We start from the raw sequence: 17,543 nt of genomic DNA, 5'->3' as shown, positions 1-17,543 counted from the left end.
TCATATTAGGACTGAGCTGTAGCTAAATGACACATACAGCGACTGGAAGTTATTGTACTATCTATAATATTGAATCCTGAACCTTGAGATTGCAGTACTGATCGTTTCACTGATATGATTTTAAGTAAGAGACAATCAATTGAACATGTTACACATGGTATGAAATGAACCAAATTAACTAAATCAAATCCCTTCTCAATCCTATATTGGTTCTTACAGTATGATTAAAACTGTCACACCTCTGCTGTCCCTTCAGCCATCTAACTGACAAGGTACATGTTTGCATCACAAGCACATAATAAAAGAGTCTATGCAATAATAAGACTGTAATGAAACACAGTGCAATAATGCTATGGGCAATTAAAATCAACCCGCACAGAAGAGACCACCCAACCCCTACTACATATTCACTCCCTCCACCCTCAAAATCCATAGGAATTGCCTAGTCTTTTCTCCCTTAGTCTCTGAGGCATTCACGTACAATGGGACCATTTTTTTAGGGATCATATGCTTATCAGGCGAGGCCCCTCTCTCTCTCTCCCTCTCGTCTTTCTCCTCTTTTTCGAGCCGCGATCTTTTGGCCCCTCAATCACGAAGCATATTACTCCTCTGTCAGGGCAAAGCACTTCCTAACGACAGCCAGGGCCAGCTGGGACTGAGAGAGGGCAGGAGGCACACGCATTAACATAATAATCCAACCGCACTCCCCACAGGCCCCGGGGCCAGACAGCACATTATGTAGTAGGTAGGAGGGCCCCCTCCCCCTTATGAAGGTGGTCGTCGTGGAAGAAGAAGAAGAAGAAGAAGAAGAAGCAGCTTTGGTAGACGGCGTGCCTGTCAACCTGTGGCGACTGTGTCACTCTGTGATACTAGGTAGAGGGGTTGTCGTCTCGGAAAACAGAGATGGTACAGTGGTGAAATTATGTCTGAGGGGTTCTTATTGAAGGGAGGGCTGTTGCTTATCTAAATGCAACTAAATACATTTCTCGGCTTCATGTTCCTAACTTCTGTACATTATGAAATGTGTCATATGGCCTATTCTCAGGTATGAGGTGGCCAGATTGCTCCCTGCACTATACAATATCTACTAGCATTGTGCATCCCAACTCAACACATATACAGGTAACTGACAAAATAAAGGAAACACTTGAGAGAAAGAGGGATGCAAAGTACAATGAAAGCAACAAGTGTGGTTCCAGAGTTAATTAAGCATTTGATATCCCATCAGGCTTTGAGTAAAAATGCCCAGTCGCCTGTTATCTTGGCTACCATGGCTAGAAGAAGAGATCTCAGTGACTTTGAAAGAGGGGCCTCAAAGGAGCATAGAGGATTTAAAGTGTGTGTGTGTGTGTGTGTGTGAGTGTATGTGTATATGTGTGAGTGTGTGTGTGTGTGTGTGTGTGTGTGTGTGTGTGTGTGTGTGTGTGTGTGTGTGTGTGTGTGTGTGTGTGTGTGTGTGTGTGTGTGTGTGCTTCTCAGTCACCAGATCTCAACCCAACTGAACACTTATGGGAGATTCTGGAGCAGCGCCTGAGACAGCGTTTTCCACCAACATCAACAAAACACCAAGTTATGGAATTTCTCGTGGCAGAATGGTGTCGCATCCCTCCAATAGAGTTCTAGATACTTGTTGGCGTTTCCTTTATTTTGGCAGTTACCTGTAGCTTGACACACAATACAACACAGTAGAAGCCTGACACATACTGTATTTCTGAGCATAGGAATAATCTCCTAACCTCCTCATGACTTCTGAAGTGAAATGCAGAGAAACAGAGGCCTTCTAGGAGAAGGGGGATCAACAAGGAGGGTTTCCCCAGGCCTCCCAGTGGCATTGGTGCTCCCCCCGCATTACCCAGCCTGCACTGGGCCTATGATCCTTTGCTCTGGTTGGTCCCCTGCCACCTTGTAAGTCCGCACGCCGCACCACGTCTTTATTCACACCCGAGACTCGCTAGCTAGCGATCCTCGTGTCAAAGCCTTCTATTCCGCAAATAAAGAAGGAGCACAATGCCTGGAGACACAAACAACTAGAAACTCAGAGAGAGAAAAGGGTATCAACCCAACATCAACCCAGCATCAACCTAGCATCAACCAATCACAGTAATAGGGACTTTGTTGTGTCTGTAAATCCTGATTGTGTTGTATGTGGGTTCACAGGCTCACATGGGAAAGAGACAGCTATTACTAGGTCTGGGAAATAGCAGCAGAGAACTAAATGTAGTAGGGGTTTCCGTAGGAGGTACAGTATGTCCTAACAGTCAGTTAGTTGAGAACACCTCAAACTGTGGCCCAGACTGTCAGACAGTATAGAACAGAAGGCTGTCAGTAGCAGGTTGAGACTATTGAATTCACTATAGGAAGGAGGGTAGGAGGTGGAGAGAGAGAGAGAGAGAGAGAGCGAGAGAGAGAGAGAGAGAGAGAGAGAGAGAGAGAGAGAGAGAGAGAGCGAGAGAGAGAGAGAGAGAGAGAGAGAGAGAGAAAGGCCTACAGCAGCACCTAGATCTTCTGCACAGATTCTGCCAGACCTGGGCCTTGACAGTAAATCTCAGTAAGACAAAAATAATGGAATACAAATTCCATCTAGACACTGTTGCCCTAGAGCACACAAAAAAACTATACATACCTTGGCCTAAACATCAGCGCCACAGGTAACTTCCACAAAGCTGTGAAGGGATCTGAGAGACACGGTAAGAAGGGCATTCTATGCCATCAAAAGGAACATAAAATTCGACAAACCAATTAGGATCTGGCTAAAAATACTTGAATCAGTCATATAACTCATTGCCCTTTATGGTTGTGAGGTCTGGGGTCCGCTCACCAACCAAGAATTCACAAAATTGGACAAACACTAAATTGAGACTCTGCATGCATAATTCTGCAAAAATATCCACTTTGTACAACGTAAAACACCAAATAATGCATGCAGAGCAGTACTAGGCCGATACCCGCTAATTATCAAAATCCAGAAAAGAGACGTTAAATTCTACAACCTCCTAAAAGGAAGCAATTCCCAAACCTTCCATAACAAAGCCATCACCTACAGAGAGATAAACCTGGAGAAGAGCCTCCTAAGCAAGCTTGACCTGGGGCTATGTTCACAAACACAAACAGACCCCACAGAGCCCCAGGACAGCAACACAATTAGACCCAACCAAATCATGAGAAAACAACAATATAATTACTTGACACATTGGAAAGAATTAACAAAAAAACTGAGCAAACTAGAATGCTATTTGGCCCTACACAGAGAGTACACAGTGGCAGAATACCTGACCACGGTGACTGACCCAAACTTAAGGAAAGCCTTGACTATGTACAGACTCAGTGAGCATAGCCTTGCTATTGAGGAAGGCTGCCGTAGGCAGACCTGGCTCTCAAGAGAAGACAGGCTATGTGCACACTGCCCAAAAAATGAGGTGGAAACTGAGATGCATTTCCTAACCTCCTGCCAAATGTATGACCATATTAGAGACACATATTTCCTTCAGATTACACAGACCCAGAAAGAATTTGAAAACAAATCCAATTGTGATAAACTCCTATGTCTATTGGGTGAAATACCACAGTGTGTCATCACAGCAACATGATTTGTGACCTGTTGCCAAAAGAAAAGGGCGACTAGTGAAGAACAAACACTATTGTAAATACAACCCATATTTATGTTTAGATTATTTTCCCTTTTGTACTTTAACTATTTGCACATCATTTCAACACTGTATATAGACATCATATGACATTTGTAATGTTTTTATTATTTTGGAACTTTTGGAAGTGTTATGTTTATTGTTTATCTTTTATTGTTTATTTCAATTTAGTTTATTATCTATTTCACTTGTTTTGGCAACGTAAACATACGTTTCCCATCCCAATAAATCCCTTAAATTGAATTGATAGGGAGAAAGAGAGAGGCAGAGACAGAGACAGAGACAGAGAGAGAGAGACAGACAGACAGACAGACAGACAGACAGAGAGAGAGAGAGAGAGAGAGGTTTCTCCATTCTCTACAACATCCTGATCAAGGGGAGAGCAAGGTAGCGGTAGACCTCCCTCTAGCCCAACAGCTCCCGCCCCCACGGGAGAGACTCTCTAATTGGTGGAGAGGGCAACATGTCCGTGCCCGCGTGCCGTTCGCCGTGCGCTCTCAGATCTCTCCCAGGACCTGGCAACACGCCAATTACTGCCAATTGTCGGGCCCGGTGGTTGAGATGTGGACAGTTGTCCACGTGGGATATGAGTGGAGGTGGGGGCCTGGCCAGTCAGAGAATATTCCACCTGTCTAACGTGTTCTCTGAATACGTCAGACCAACAACCAAATCTTCTAGAAATATATTCTAGAAGATATAAGAGAGGTCATCATTTTATAAGACAAAACTGCTTAAATTATCAATAGAATCAAAAGACTGAGAAAAGGTCATGTTTTTTCTGTACAATTTCCAGGCTTTGGATCAGTTATTTCAAGCTAGGGCCTGACTAACACTAAGTGACGCTAACTGAGAAAATCTGTACTTTCAGATGCTCCAAGATCAGCCTGTATGTATAGAATGAGGAGCAGTCCATTATGGGACTGCTCAGCGGAAACTGAACATATACCAACCAACCAGTTCATCCATTATCCATTAGCTGTTCATCACGGTTAGGGTCAGGGCTAGACCACAACCTTTCCTCACAGTCTAGGAGAGAGGGGGAGGGAGATTATATATATATATATATATATATATATATATATATATATATATATATATATATATATATAATATATATATATAGAGAGAGAGAGAGAGAGAGAGAGAGAGAGAGAGGGCGAGAGAGAGGGCGAGAGAGAGGGCGAGAGAGAGAGAGAGAGAGAGAGAGAGAGAGAGAGAGAGAGAGAGAGAAAGAAGGAAGAGAGAGAGAGAGAGAGAGAGAGAGAGAGAGAGAGAGAGAGAGAGAGAAGGAAGAGAGAGAGAGAGAGAGAGAAGGAAGAGAGAGAGAGAGAGAGAGAGAGGGCGAGAGAGAGAGAGAGAGAGAGAGAGAGAGAGAGAGAGAAAGAGAGAGGGAACTAGCACTAGCTCACCCACAGCTTGACTAAAGCTTACAGAACAAGGAAAACCAAAAAGAGCACGTCAAGAAGAAGAAGAAACAGCCATAATTCTTCTAGTTGGACTAAAATCACTATAATGCTATTTAATTGTGTCGGCAAAAATCTTTTCAGAAGAGCATGGTAATTTTACCCTGATAAATTATTCAGTGCACATTAATAATGGTCCAGGCCCAGGCAGACGAAAGTATAGAGAGAGAGAGAGAGACAGAGAGAGAGAGAGAGAGAGAGAGAGAGAGAGAGAGAGAGAGAGAGACGTTTCAGGAGGAGTGATGAGCTGCCCAACTGCCGAGGTTCAGAGTCAGGATCTCACCATGGCAGTTCTTTCTTCCTGTTTTAAAGACATGAAGAAATGACCTATTTTATGGTAACCTAGTCTGTCTGAAAGGTACTGGGCTGTTCAGTACAGCGTGTGTGGGTGTAGACTCTGAAAGGTACTGGGCTGTTCAGTACAGCGTGTGTGGGTGTAGAGTCGGAAAGCCCACGGAAAAGCTTTCATAGTTCCTTTCAGGTGGACTAACTTCTGTTGCTTTGAAAGGTGAAAAGTGAACGCAGATTTGTGTGCATAGTTTACAAACTACAGTATCTTGTCAATCCAACATGATTATACAATCCAAAATAGGAAGAATTAATCAGATAATACTGCAGATTGAGCTTCAACAGAGCAATATTCACAATATATTAACACTTTACCCTGTATTCAATTCAAACAATCCCCCCACCTAAAACTAACAAGCACACAGTATACACCGGTTACCACATACATGATAAATGTAGGATTATCAAATATACATGTCAAGGTAAAGGCAACTGAATCAATAGAAAGTACTTGTTATGGGGGCTCTGAGATGTGTGTGGTGCATCTCTGTACTGAAAAGAATGATACAGTGAGAAGAATGATGGGAAATTAGATGGAAGGAGTAAAACAAAAGGTCACTAGCAGGAAGTAGAAGGGGTAACCCTTACTCAAGGCTTTATTTGAGGCCTCCCAACACCCAACCAGCACAGACAGCCCGTTCAGAGGCACCATGTATATGTGAATTTGTATGAACTAGGAACATGGAACGAGGATCACCCTGCATCGGCACTCATCTATTCTGACACCTTTTCATAACGAGGTTGGGTGGAGGGGGGGTTCCTTTCCATCAAAGCACAACTTTCTATACTTAATCATGAATAATATGATATACTGGCAAACGTCATAGAAATGCATAGCATCTATAGGTTGAACGCCATTGAACAATGACTTTTAAGTGCACTGGAAGATAAGGCTGTCGGAATATGCATGAGCATACGGGCCAAGATGAAACAGTCTTATTTTCCTATCCGTGAAGCAAGCAGAGAGGAGCAACAAATGCTTTCCCAAGGCAGCCAGCTTTCTAAACTCTTCTTATTTTCTCCGTTTAAAGCCGAGGGTCTATTCTAAACATTTGTGTATTAAACATAACACACAAGATGGAATGAATGGAATAACTCCTTAAAAGAAGTGCAAGGCCCTCCAGGAGAAAACAGCCACAACAACATGGAACGGCAGCGATAGTTCTCAACGTCAGTCTAAATAACACAAACAACCGCGCTGGAAAAATAGTCCAAGACTTCAAAACTAAATTCTAAAGAGAGTAAAAAAAGAATACGTACGTCAGGCTCATAACTTAGGAATATTCAGTTGGCCGCTATTCAGAATTAACTGTATTACTCCTTCATGTCTACCTTCCACATTCAGGAAAACACCGGGCTAATACTGCCTCCATTTGGAAAGTAGAAATATCACTGACATTAATACAGAAGACATAATACATGCATATACTGTATGACCTCAGACTAAGCTTCTGTGTGATGAGCTACTCTTGAAGTTCCTACAGGCCTGCGCCCTTCAACACGTTCAGTTTTCAAGGCGAGGCCTCTCTTTTCTGCTACATCTAACAATGCTCCATCTCAAAGGTAGGCCATGTAACGCACCATGGTATGAGCTCAATCTGCTGACTCTTACTCTGTTTGTTTGTGGTGGGGAGTAAGGAGGTGTTGGCTCCGGAGCCTCAGATCGGCATTAAAAGCTGATCTGGCTCCTTCTGACGAGGTGGGGGAGCTGCTCCCTATATCCGACTTCCTGTTGTCGACACACGTTCGCGTGCCGGAAAAAAAATCTGCTGCAACCGAGGATAAATCCTACAGCACTTTTTACACTACGCCGAAAGAAAATAGCTAATTAGAAATACAAATTCTACCCAGATTGTTATTAATGGGAACTGTGGAGTAAGCAACACATATTTTGTGCCCATAAGTAATTCTCAGGTATCTTTGATCTGCGGCCCACAGCGGATGATGCTGCGTACCGCTGTCTGAGCTTCTGGGACCCTGCCAGCGCCAGACATCTGGCTACTTTGTTATCATTGGCTGATCTGCTCCCGGGAGGCCACTCTTGTGACACCAGGCACAGAGTGTCCTGGCAAGGAAAATTATCAGCACATTTTGAGTGGATTAGAGTTCCAAAGTGGTCCTCAAATCTCTACAGGGGGGCTGGTGTACCGCGATCCATCAGGGGTTCCTCAGGGCTTGGTGCTGGGGCCGCTGCAGATCTAAAACAGGGGGCTTAGCATTTGGAGATCGGCTCACACCCATTGCATCATGGGTCTTATACAGGGCCGTGCACAAAAAAAATGTAAATAAGAGGGAAAAAAACATTGAATTTCATAATTCATAACTGAAAATTCATAACAACTGCCTCTGTAGCCAAAATGTCAACATTTACTGGCCTATTTATTTTCAGTAATGTCAACACGCTCAGGCATTTCACTGTACTTGACAATAAAACTTGAAGCAATCACTCATCACACATTTTAGGGAGGTATTGCCAGTGAATCCTAGGCCTAGAGACGACGAGAGATTATTGACATCAGCTGATCATAGCGAATGATGATGTACATCTGCTAGCTAGCTAGTTAGCTATGCTGTCGAAAGAAACTTGTTTGACTTGATTTGAGTTTGTTCAGTTGCTGACATCTGCCTCTTATCAACAAGCAGTGAGAGACACACATGACAAATCCAACTCAAAAGTAGCCTCCTACCAGTATTTCAATCTCCCTGCCCGGCATCCCCGTAGCCACGGCACGCAAGTCAGACAAGTGCGCTTTTGGGGCGGGAGGGCAGGGGAGGTACGTTTTTCAGAGATTGAAGAGCTGATGAAATTAGCTAGTTTGATGTGCAATTCGGAATGTTACATTTAAAATAACAACTGAAAAGACTGAAAATGTAAAACCTATTTTTTAAATCCACGAGCTGCAAGGGCACTTTTTCATAGGAGGGCAAAAGGGCAGGTGCTCTGAGGGATCTGCCCCTCGAGTTCATTATTCTGAATCTTCTGAGGGTGTTTAGAGTATAGATGTGAATGAATTAGCATAGAGTGAGGTGTTTTGAATGTGAGGACATTCAGACGCTCCGAATCCAACGTAATTCAATCACAAAATTGGATTTTTCAATATGCCATTTTATAACGTTGCCTAATGCAATTTTTGGGGGATTCTCAGTACTCAATCAAATGTTGTCAACTGTGCAAATTCTGACTGCACCACAGTCATAATATATCCTGGCATAGTTAGCCTATGCCACACTAGAGGGGTTAAATTAGCTACCAGCCTTGTCTGTAACTCTTGAATCTTCCCCACAAAACACTTGCTTTTAAGAGGCCAAAGGGAAAGATTGCTGCCTGAGCACTGGCTTAGACAAAAAAACAACAGTTTACGACAAGCTGAACCCTTTTCACAGCATTGATTGAGGTATCGTGTCTTTCTCATTTTCCCCCTCTCGACTTTTCCATTTGTGAATACAAAGCTGCGGTGACCTATAAATATTACATGGTGTGGAGATGCAGAGCAGGAATTAATGACTGGGGTGTGTGTGAGAGCCGTGTCTATGGCAGGTCCCTATGTGGTTCTGCTTAGGCAGGCACTCACTGTGAGGAGGGTGTGGTCTCGCTCGCTCTCTCTCCCTCCCTCTCTCTCTCCACCGTTGTCTCTTTCTCTCTCTGGCTGAGCTTCCCTTCCATGTCTCCTAGCATCCTCTTAGGGGTCAGAGGTTACTTGGCCACTGTGCCAAGCCCTGATTGGCCTGCATGCCAGTGGCACTGTGGTAACCCCCCATTGTACATCAATCTGAGTGTTCACCCAGTCACCCATCAACCTCTCGCCAGCTGTGATTAACTCAGCATATACAGGGCTGGAGCTTCAAAGCTTCACTAACTGTAGCACAGCATTTGGGAGCTTCCTGTATATCTCCGCTAGGTCAATGCAGGCTCTCCACCATATTTCCCTATTTCATCAGGGGATTGACATGGTTGAACTGACCTCATTCAGAGAGCAACTGAAAGGCTGAACATTGATTTCAAACAGGGATTTCACACAGTGCTATAGCATGGAAGCATATGGCGCGCACACACACACACACACGGTACCACACTGCTCAAACACCACCAAAGGTAACAAGTCTAACTCTGAGTAAGTCAGTTGGAAGGGGCTTGCAGGTGAAGAGGATTTTCCTCTCTGCTTAGCGTGATGAATGAGATGAGGAGGGGGCACTTGACACCTGTCAGCCAACTAGCCAGGCACAATTACCTCCGTGGGGGGAGGAACGATAGGGGGGACTTGTTGGGGAGTTGCTGCATCGCTCCCAGTGAAATTGGGGAAAGCGTTTGAAGATGATTAGCGCTACAGACCCTGTCTTCGTGGCCCTGTCCAACCTGCTGAACGGCTCCCTTTGATCAGCCTGCCACGTTTTGTGTCAATAGCGCGGGGCACACCGAATAAATTATAAAGTTATACACACAAAGTCAGCAGGTAAAGTGCTTCGCTCGATAATCGGTGTGCTCGGTGACAGGGCCGCTGATTGCCTCTAATGAACGCCGTGGTCGAAGACGGGCATCGATGGGCGGCTGACAAACTAGTATGGCGTTACCATGCTCAGGCCAATGAAGGCAGCCTACTCGGCAGTCACATGATCAAACATAAAAACGAGAAAGGATCCTCAAGAAGAACATTTTCAAGATTTCCGCATTGAAGAAACGAGTGGTGCATGCAGGGTAGTTTGGATGAAATCTTTCTTGGGTACTGCTTCAATTAAATGAAGGTAAATACATCTCCTTAAAATGTCGAAAACAGATTTCCCTTATATAACCAAGGATATTTTCTTTGAACGTTTACATTACATGTGAGTGAAATTCCAGTATTTTTACTCAGGTGATTCAAATATATCATGAATCTTTTTTCTCTTTCTTAAAAAGGGCCTTTCCTTTTGAACAATCTTCAAAAACGGTTTAAGCTAATTACCGGTTAACAATACCTACTCCATATGGCATGGCTCTGTCAAAAGAGGGCAAATCCATACGCCATCATACAATGAATGTCCAGGTTCAAGGGCTTGCTAATTAGCTACTAGCCCTGGCTGAAATTACCATTTCAAAGAACAAAGATAATCCCCACTGAAAAGAGAGAGACTACCATTAGAAATATTTGGACTATCATTGCAGACCTGTTGTGTAGATATCTATTGCATTTTAAGAGTTATATAAGCACTTAACGAGGACAATTTTTAAAGCAACTTGGCTATCATTGTGTTGCCCGGTCTTCTGTTGTCTAATGAGCTGATCATTGATGAGTCTGATGATGAGGACCTTCAGAAAGAGGAAGACCATGAATCAAACAACATGATTGAGGTTGGTTATAATCAGGATTACAACGAATATATTATATTCATGTATCCAATGTCGGTTTGTGTGGTTGTTGGTTTGGCTTTCTGCAACTTTGCAGCAAGTACATGTAATATTCATATGTGTAAACATACTGAATTGTAATTGGATGCATTTTACCGCCATATCATACTGTGCTATGATTGGTTAAGACCACCCAAATGGTTAGGTCATGGGCAGTTTGATCCTGGTTGGCGATACGTGAACATGCCAGTTATAGCTAGCTAATAAAGAGCTACCTTAAGAAATATCCTGTAGTACTGCATTTTATTATTTTGTACAAAGTGTGCAAAACAAGACATGGTGTCAGAGTAAAAGGTCTTAAAAGATGAATCTTACTGGAGTTCCTTCACCTCGAATGGACTGGGAGTCTACAAACTTACCCGATGCATGGCGTAAGTACAAACAGCATGTGGAGCTAATGTTCACGGGTCCTCTGAAGGACCGAGGAGAAGAGGAAAATGCAGCTACTTGCTCCTCTGGATCGGTGAAAAAGGGAGAGATATTTACAACACATGGACACTTACCGAGGCTGAATCAAAGGCACTGAAAACATACTACGATCGTTTTGAAGTATATGTTGCGCCGAAGACCAATACGATTTTCGCTAGGTACAAATTCCATGAGAAAGTACAGGGAGCTAGCGAGTCTTTTGAACAGTTTGTGACAGAGCTGCGTCTGCTTGTGAAAGACTGTGATTATGCAAACAATGATGAGATGGTCAGGGACTGTGTTGTATTTGGAATACACTCACCGCGAGTGAGAGAGAAACTTTTGAATGTTGGGTCTTGTAAGTATGACACTGAGTCCCCGATTTTATGCTATGTATTTTTTATTAGCTAAGAAATAAGTGGTAAATGCAATTTTCGTATATACGGACTCTCTGTCACACCTCGCAGGGCAAACAGAGAACTGGCCAACACCCTAAAGATATCTTCTTTAAATACTCTGACAGTAGTAGTTCCTGCTTCCGAGCTGGCCTGTCAGAGTAGAGATCAAGTGTGGTTTAAACTTACTCAATCTATGTTGATTGTTGGCACCCCAACTGGTCCCAGCCCCCGGGCGCTCCCATTGGCAGGTGTAGTTGTTGCTGGTTCTTGTTACTGCTAAGTTTGAGTTCTAACAAAAGACAGTCTGTTTAACTGCCTACGTGCTGTACGTGTCTCCCACAACTCATGATAGCTGCCTATACCTCAAGGCCAGCCACAGCCTTTCTGCTAGTCACATCATATGTTGCAAAATGTTGCTTTTAACATACACAGACACCCTCATGATAGTCCAAGCATATTTTCAATCCTCACAGTCTGAGGTAACGCTGGACAAAGCTATCAACATAGCCAGATCTCACGAGCTAGCACAGGCTCAGATGAAAACCATTTTGCGCAGTAGCACGAGCGCATCACGTGAACAAGCAGCTCACGCAGTCAGGCAGACATCACTTTGCAAAAGTGTGCAGAGCTTACCGTTGAAAAACAGCACACACAGTGAGTGAAGATGAAATGTCAATCAAAGAGTCAAACGCTGATGAACTGTTTATTGATTCAGTGACACAGAAATGTCAAATATCAGAGACGGAGCAAGCCTTTGCTGACATTAAGATAGGAACACAAGGCACAAAGCTAAAGTTCAAACTAGACACTGGTGCACAAGTAAACATTATTCCTCTGAATAAGTAGCGCAGCTTGACATCTGAGTGTGAGCTACAGCCCACCACGTGCAGACTGACTAGTTATGGTGGTGAACAGCTCCCAGTAAAAGGCACATGCACTTTCAAATGCAAATACAAGGAAAGTGACATGATGTTGGACTTTTATGTTGTTGACACTAGAGCACCTGCAGTGCTAGGTCTTAAAGCATGCTTAGACATGGACCTCATCAAGCTAGTTTTATCAGTGACAGCACCAGTAGAGACAGACAATGTACTGGAGGAGTTTGCTGATGTTTTTACAGGAATAGGATTATTCCCAGGAGAATGCACCATTCACCTTGACCCAGACGCAACCCCTGTGGTCTGCCCACCGAGAAAGATTCCCCTTGCTCTCCGTGCCTGTCTGAAGAAAGAGTTGGAGAGCATGGAGCAATCTGACATAGTCACCAAGGTTACAGAACCGACTGACTGGGGAAACGCGTTAGTGGTGGTAGGGAAACCACGCACAGGCATGCTCCGAGTGTGCCTCGACCCAAGAGACTTGAACAAGGCTATCAAACGCCCCCATTACCCTTTACCGACGCTAGATGGCATCACACACAAGCTAGCGGGAGCACACTGCTTCAGTGTCATGGACGCTAGATCAGGCTACTGGGCTATCAAGCTCACAGAAGAGTCATCTAAGCTCACAACATTCAACACACCGTTTGGACGCTACAGGTTCCGTCGCCTGCCTTTTGGGATTATCTCAGCCCAAGACGAGTTTCAGCAAAAGATCGACGAAGTGTACGAAGGCCTCGACGGAGTTGTGGCAATTGTGGACGACATCCTTGTTTATGGTTGAACCAAAGAGGAGCACGACCGAAACCTCCGCGCGATGCTGCAAAGGTCCCGCGAGAGGAGTCCAGCTCAACCCCGAGAAGAGCACAGTCGGCGCTACAGAGGTCAGCTACTTCGGACATCTTCTCACAGCAAATGGAATCAAGCTAGATCCACAGAAGATCTCAGCCATAAAAGAAATGGAGCCACCAAAGAACCGTGCATAGCTGGAAACAGTGCTTGGCATAGTCAACTACTTAGCCAAGTTCGCACCCAGCCTCTCCAATGCTAATGCACCCCTGCGTCAACTGCTAAAGCAGTCCAGTGAGTTTCTCTGGGACATTGCATTCCAGAATGTGAAAGACTTGATCACAAGAGAACCAGGACCAATCCTTGCCTACTACGACCCCAACAAAGAGCTCAGACTCCAAGTGGACGTGTCGAAGTATGGACTAGGTGCAGTGCTACTGCAAGAAGGAAAGCCCATTGGCTACGCTTCCAAATCTCTCACAGACTGTGAAATCAACTACGCTCAAATCGAAAAGGAGCTCTACGCCATTCTGTTCGAATGTAGATGTTTCCATCAGTACATATATGGACGACAAGTCATTGTGGATTCCGACCCCAAGCCCCTTGGCCGCAGCCCCGCCAAGGCTACAGAGAATGATCCTTCAACTACAAAAATACGACTTCACAATCACTCACCGTCCAGGCAAAGACATCCCTGTCGCAGACACACTCTCCAAGAAGTTTCTTACCTATAAGGACAGCAGTCTCAGTGAAGGCATGGGCATGCAAGTGCACACTGTGTACAGCAACTTACCAGTTAGTGACACAAAACTGAAGGAAATCCAAGCTGAAACAGAAAAGGACTCACAACTCGCACAGCTGAGGAAAATCATACAGGATGGATGGCCTGAGGAGAGGAGAAAATGCCCTCACAGTGTCTCAGAATTCTGGAACCATCGTGATGAACTATCACAGATCAACGGAATAATTTTCAAAGGAGAGAAAATCATTATTCCTACCAGTCTCAGAGAAGAGATTTTGACAAAGATCCATGCTGGACACATGGGCATGGAAAAATGCAAACAAAGAGCACGGGACATTTTGTGTTGGCCCGGAATGTGCAAACAAATAGAGGACATTGTTTGGTAAATGCGCCATATGTCTTGAACGACGCCCCTCAAACACCAAAGAGCCATACCTCACTGTATCCCAGACCGACCCTGGCAGGTCATGGCAACCGATCTGTTCACCTGGAACAACAAGGACTACATCGTAACAGTGGACTACTACAGCAGATACTTTGAACTCGACAAGCTTCACAGCACCACATCTGCAGCTGTGATACAGCTTTGCCAGGCATGGCATTGTAGAGACTTTAATATCTGACAATGGGCCCTGTTACAAATCAACTGAGTTTGAATCCTTCACAAAAGCATGGGAGTTCACACATGTCACCACAAGCCCACATTACCCTCAAAGTAATGGCCTTGCTGAAAAATCTGTGCAGATTGCTAAATCACTCATGGACAAAGCAAAAGCAGACAAGAGAGACTCCTACCTCAGTCTCCTTGAATACCGCAACACTCCAGTTGACAACTTTATATCACCAGCCCAGCTGTTGATGAGCCGCCGACTTCGCTCAATCCTTCCCAGCACCAACCAGCAGCTGCAACCTGAGGTTGTCAGCTTCAAGGAAATGCATGAAAAACGTGCACAGAGACAACAACAACGATACTATGACAGGTCAGCTAGACCACTGCCACCACTGATTGACGGAGAGTCAGTTAGATTCCAGGAGCATGGCCTCTGGAAGCCAGCAGTCGTCATCCAGCCAGCTGACACTGAACGTTCATATCACGTCCGCACCACAGAAGGAGCGGTGTACCGCCACAATCGTCGTCACCTACTGAACACAAAAGAACAACACACTGATGAGATGAACTGTTCCCCTGAAAGAGAACGTGATGGACTAAACACACACACAGCACAACATACATACTTACCTACAACACCACAAGAGCTGTTGACTGACACAGAAGCATGCTCAGCGTCATATCGCACAAGGTCAGGAAGAGAGGTCAAGCCCAGAGCTGTCCTAGACCTGTGAAATGTCAAAGGGTGTAGGCGGATCACTGCCCAAAAAGAGTTCCAGACTGTAAACTTGTTACTGAAAGTTCACTTGAAATACTTTGGTATTGTATTTGTTTGAAATGTTAAGATGTTACAGTATTTATACAGTGAAAGCTGAGTTGCTGAGAATCCCTTGTTTTAAAAGTAACAGTATGTTGGATTATTGTTTCAGAGTTTATGTTGAATCAGTTGGTGTAGTAGGCAATATAAATGGTTACATACCGTGAGTTCAAACTACAGAGTATGTATTCAAAAGAAACCCTTAGAACATGTAAACATGTTTATTTTGTTTTAAAAGAAGGGGGATGTAATATTCATATGTGTAAACATACTGAATTGTAATTGGATGCATTTTACCGCCATATCATACTGTGCTATGATTGGTTAAGACCACCCAAATGGTTAGGTCATGGGCAGTTTGATCCTGGTTGGCGATACGTGAACATGCCAGTTATAGCTAGCTAATAAAGAGCTACCTTAAGAAATATCCTGTAGTACTGCATTTTATTATTTTGTACAAAGTGTGAAAAACAAGACAGTGCATCACGATTTCAAGGTGTCCCAATATCTTTTCCAACTGTCCAGTTATCTGGTTTTAATATCCATTCTAGAACTCCCTTCCAGCCAATCAGAAACGAGTATTCATTCAATACCGCAGTATAGCTTGATTCTCAGTTCAGACAAAAACCATGTCTTCTCTGGGGTTATGCAGACCGATCACATGTTCTAAACAGATAAAAACACAGATCACATCAAGTAGCTGAGCAGTATCAACTCTACGAGCTCCACAACATTTGTTTGTCTCCCGAGTCCTTCTCCTCTAGCTGCTAAGAGGAGAGGATACATTTTTCATTGACTGAAGCATGAAATGGGAGGGAGTCGATGTCTAAATGGTGTCAGCGTGCTTTAACGTGGTTAATCTTGGAGTGTTGAAGTTTAAGCTGTGTATATACCTCTATTAGAGGTAGCGAATGATGTCACTGTAAAATGAACATTATTATCATAACAACAGTGTCTCAGAGTACAAATGCTGATCTAGGATCAGGTCCTCCCTGTGTCCATATAATCTTCTTCGTTATGATCTAAAATACAAAACTGATCCTATACCTGCACTTCTACTCTGAGACTCTTTGGTTGTATTTACATGTATTTCCACTAATTGGTCTTGCTAAAGTTCTAATCCAATTGGTCACGAGACCAATTAGTGTAAAAAGATCAGAATTGGGCTGCCTGTGTAATGTAGCCTTTGTGAATACAGGCCCTATTCCGCAGATCTGAGAACAGAAATGCTTCTGTTTCCTCATCCTGACCGACACCCTGATCTAATTATATTTCACTCTTTCATACAGATGAAGATACGTTTTAAGATATGAGAAGGATGCTCACTGTGATGGAAAACAAAATAGTCAAACTCTATTGGGAGTTTCCCCCGTGTTAGGCGCTCAATTAACTGTGTCACACGCACACAGACAGGTGCACGGCTCGTTGCAGCAGTGTGTGTACCCTTTAAACATGGTGTTTGGCATCTGTAGCGTAGCACGGCGGATTGGATGAGGTAAAAAATATAATTATAGCTGATGAGGCGCGCGGCTGCGAGCAGAGGCAGCGCTGTGTGACAGTGTACCAGCAGAGAGCTTTTTAATTTGTCGGATCAGATCGTGACATGCTCCATCAGAGGACGGGGAAAATCTTTTCATTTGTGCAGAAGAAAGGAGGAAAGGAGGGTCAATTAGCATCAACCATTAGACAACCGCGTGACAAGCCCTGTATTACCCAGTGCAGCACGGGACAGTCAAACTAATGAGAGAGGTAAAGATGTTGATCCAGGTTGGACAGAGATTCTGCAGTCATCCTGATTTCTTCCGGCTCTGACACTCATCACAAGTAAAACATCTGACACCCTACACATTCTTTACAGTCACAGCCGCTGAGGAGACGTTTCGCTCAAGAGATGCCTTCTTTATCGTCATGTATGCTGTCATATGATGTGAGGCTATGTAGATGCCCTTGAAGCAACAACTTTTATGATTTGATTCCCTTTTCACTACAACATCTAATATGTGAGCTCCTGTCCATCCTACATTGTTGCTAAGTGACGAGCTGTATAACTAATCCAACTGTTG

Source organism: Oncorhynchus clarkii, chromosome 10, assembly GCF_045791955.1.
Source record: "Oncorhynchus clarkii lewisi isolate Uvic-CL-2024 chromosome 10, UVic_Ocla_1.0, whole genome shotgun sequence".
NCBI classification, from domain to species: Eukaryota; Metazoa; Chordata; class Actinopteri; order Salmoniformes; family Salmonidae; genus Oncorhynchus; species Oncorhynchus clarkii.
The sequence above is the reverse complement of the archived record's forward strand: the minus strand, read 5'-3'. Positions refer to the sequence as shown.